The 4,138-nt window shown below is 45.7% G+C and overlaps 1 long non-coding RNA gene across 1 annotated transcript; it reads left to right on the top strand.

Moving 5' to 3' along the window:
* Window positions 1–729: 729 nt before the first annotated feature.
* Window positions 730–3,335, top strand: LOC132084300 (uncharacterized). Its single transcript, XR_009420044.1, has 2 exons — window positions 730–1,883; window positions 2,032–3,335. It is a non-coding gene; the product is annotated as an uncharacterized LOC132084300 (long non-coding RNA).
* The last annotated feature ends 803 nt before the right edge of the window (window positions 3,336–4,138 follow it).

Genomic DNA, 4,138 nt, shown 5'->3' with positions numbered 1-4,138 from the left:
TCAGGCGGGCAATGCAGAACAGCTCCGGTCTGTGTCGTGTTGTCCGGTGTGCCGTGCTCCCTAGTGTGTCTTTGGGGTCCCTTTTGCCTTTTCCCCTCGAGGCCCTCACCACAAGCATGATGTGTCGTGTTTCATGTCCCCCCTGTTTGTCACTTTCTGTGTCACGGGTGTGTGCACACATTTTTTGCCGGAGCTGTTCTGCCCTGCCGCATGGCCTGCTGCAATAGGACAAGCCTTGGGGAGTTGAAATTTGTAATGTGGGCTGTACTTGGGCTCTAGATGTTGTTCCTAGATTGACATAAGATGTTTGCAGCTTGTGAGTTATCCTGGTGATGTTTGACATGTGTTCTAACTTTCTTTCAGGTGCAGATGCATTCCACGTGTGGCAGAGGGTCAGGGTTAGGAGGTGCCGGGCCTTCTTAGGAGCGCGGTGAGTAGCAGAGCGGTGGGGTTTTGGCCGATGCGGTGCCAAGTTCAGGCACTGATGTTTGGTTCTCTTTAATCTAGCTGTCTGAGAGACACCAGCCCGGTGCCAGCAGGACCTTCCCATCTGATGAGGTGGCCTTTCTTTGCACCTGACAGGGACCAGCATCCCCAGCTGTATGAGAGATAAGTAGAGGGCCGTGACCCACAGAGGGGCTGAAAGCACGGTGCTGGTTTGGGGATTACAGGGAGGGGGTTTTGAGTCCAGTTTGGAGGTGGGGGGGTGTTAATGAAGTGGCCCCTTAGGCCCCATAGAAGCCAAGTCTCACTTTTGATCACAGTGCTGAGGTGTGCAGCAGGGCAGAGCAGTCCCGGTGTGTCTCGTGTCACTTGTCTGTTGTGAATTGTGTGTTGTTTGTGTATCCCATGTCTTTTACCTTAGGGGTGCCTGTCATTAATCTTGGCATCATTGTTAGCATCTGTGATCTCTGCATTCCCTGTCCTGGCACCCAGGCCACAGAACTTTTGACTGGGGAGCTCAGACAGGCGTCAGACTCTCTTCTGTCTTTGGAAGCATCGCATCTGATGTCTTGTCAGGTCTCGGTCTGGGCTGTATGGACAGCTATGCCCCCACCTGGATCCATTTTGGTGGATTAGGACTTGGCGTAATATGAGGTTAGGTAGAGGATTCTGACCGTAGGATTCCTAGGCATCCATCTTTGCAGTTCTTAGAAGAAATCATTCAGTTATCATCTTCTTCCTTCGGGGTTCTCTGAGCCTCATCAGCTCACCATCAGTTTGAACTCGGTCATCTCCTTTTGCATTCTCTCAGTCCTTGCAGCCATTTTCCTTGCCTAGAATTTTCTGTCTGTGTTGTGTCCCCGTTGTCTGTCCTGTCCTGTCCATCCTGTGTCACGGCTGTCAGCACACATTTGTGCCCGAGCTGCTCTGCCCTGCCGCATAGCCTGGTGCAATAGGAGAGGGCCCGGGGATTTGTAATGTGCAGTGTGGGGTGTAGTTGGACTCTAGATGGGATTTGTAGATGGACACAGGATATCTGGAGCTCTTCAGTTATCATTGAACCGTCTGACTGTTGTCCTAACTTTTTTTTCAGATGCACCTCCTCAGATGACTGCAGTAGTTGTGTAGGTTCCTTCTTCTGAAAGGGAATAGGGCGCAAGAATTCATCTTCCAGAGAATTTTTGCAAGTCCTGGCTTGTATTGTATCTGCCTATGGTGGCTTATGTTCTATGTACCTATACATCTGTCTTCTATTGGATTTTGGGTAGAAAATTTATCAGTCCAGAGAGGAGACAAGTCCTAGCTGTCAGATAGCCACTCGTTGACCCTTCCTGTCGTCTCACAGGTCCCCGAGGCTGCTGATTTCCCCAGGATCTGCCATTTTACCTCAAGGAGCGGCAGCCGGAAGATGTGTCACAGCACGTTCTTCAGCATCTCGAGTAAGGGCCGCAGTGAGCATTTAAGTGGAAAGATTGTGTGAGCGTGTGTGAGAGCACGTGGCTGTGTCTGTCTGTGTCTGCTCGTTTCTGCGTGTGTGAGTGCATGCTGACTGGATTTAACCTTGTGTGTGTGACTTTTGCTTTCCAGGTTTTGCGACTCCTTGTTAAATTTAGAATAAAAAATCCCCAGCCGGGTTGTATTGCATGAACTGACATGATATGTACCGATTTTGGCTTAAAACCCAGAAAACCAGACGAAGATGAGCAGGAAAAAACCAGAAAAAAACCACATGATGGACAAGAAAAAAACCCAGAAAAAGCCCAGGATGGGCAAGAAAGCAACGAGAAAAAAAACCCAGAAAATAATCCCAGATGGGCAAGAAAAAAACGTAGAAAAACCCCAGAAAATCACCCAAGATGGGCAAGAAAAAAACCCAGAAAAAAACCCAAAAAAAAAACCTCTGAGATGGGCAAGAAGAAAACCAGAAAAAAGTCTGAAGATGGGCAAGAAAAAACCCAGAAAAAACCCCCAAGATGGACAAGAAATAACCCAGAAAAAAATTCGAAGAAGGGCAAGAAAAGACCCAGAAAACACCCAGAAAAAAATCGCAACCCAAGTATAAATATAGAAATGTTTGTCAAGTATATGCAAATATATAAAGAAATGTTAAATTATTTGAAATATAAAATAACATAAATATAACATTTATACAGTATTACTTGTGTTATGGATCATATTGATTTTTATTTATTTCCTATAATACACTACAATATTTATATCAATTTTACATCTATCATATCTATCATTTGTTATATGTTATACCAGATTGATATACTCTAGGTTTTTTTAAGTAGTTTAAAATAAAGGGGATTTTTTTTTTTTTTATTTGGCAAAAGCAGGTGTTTTAGTATAAACATTATAAATACAAATAATATAAAGGTAGAAATCTAAGAATAGAAATAGATCATAAATAGCTGAAGGTTAATATAAAAATTAAAAATGTAAGGAAAAATAAGTTGTAGCAGTAGATATGGTACATAATTAGGAAAATAATTTATCTCTTATTTGAATAGGATACATGTTATACATAATGATTAATATAATGCTTAAGTATAAACTGCAAATATAAATGTGAATATAGTCATGAGCGCTATAAATATAAAAATATTTCAATGTAGTTTAAAAGAATAGAGCTTTTTTGTATTTATTTAGTTAGGATGGGATTTGTATTTTAAATAGTGAAAGCATGATAGAAATGTAATTTTAGACATAGAAATATGCAATCAATGTGGAAAGATATTTATAAAAGCACAAAATATAAGTAAATATAAATAATAGAAATAGAATAATGTTATATAAATTACATGCTACATCAATGTCCACTATAGCTATGCATGTGAATATAAATACGAAAAATGGAAATAAAAAATTTATTTAAACATGGCTTTAAAGCAAGGGGCCTTGTTTGATTCTGGTGGGGTAAGAGGCAGGTTTTTGGCATTTATTTCAGAGCAGTTTTCGGCGGGGGTCGCCCCTGTTCTTTTTTGCCACCTTCCCTGCCCGCAGCCCCGAGGCGCGCTGCGCCCCCGGCTGGGGCGGGCGGCAGTGCTGCCGCCTTGTGGGCAGAGCGCGGTACTGCAGCCCTGCGCCGAGAGGCCGCCACCTTGGGAGTGGCGCGTCGCGGATGTCGCGGACTTTTGGTTGACCTTCTCAACAGGGCGGCGAAAAGGGCGGGGAAGTGGAGGACCGGGGTGGGTGTCACTGGACTGCCTGCATGGAATGCCGACCCCGGCGCGGCCCCGGTGGTATTTTCTGTGACGTTTCAAGTGTACCCGACACATGCTGTGGTCTCAGCGGCGCCGCGGGCGGGCGTATTTCGGCGGGTTTGTGACAGGCATGTGGGGAAACGCCTCGCTGTGCCGGGGTCCTCTGACAGCCGCTTTCCCGCCCTGAGGGAGCCGAGCCGGGCCGAATAGTTCCGAAGAGCCGAAGAGCCGAGTGTGGGCGAAAACAGCCGAGTTTCCCCGAAGAGCCGAGTGTAGCCGAAAACAGCCGAGTTTCACCGAAGAGCCGAGTGTGGCCGAAAATAGCCGAGTTTCACCGAAGAGCCGAGTGTGGCCGAACACAGCCGACTTGAGACGAAGAGCCGAGTGTGGCCGAACACAGCCGACTTGAGACGAAGAGCCGATGATAGCCGAGTGTAACCGATAGCCGACTGTAGCCGACATTGGCCGCATTTAGACAAAGAGCCGAA

Source organism: Ammospiza nelsoni, chromosome 26 (assembly GCF_027579445.1).
Source record: "Ammospiza nelsoni isolate bAmmNel1 chromosome 26, bAmmNel1.pri, whole genome shotgun sequence".
Taxonomy (NCBI): domain Eukaryota; kingdom Metazoa; phylum Chordata; class Aves; order Passeriformes; family Passerellidae; genus Ammospiza; species Ammospiza nelsoni.
This window is presented reverse-complemented; position numbering and strand designations above follow the sequence as displayed.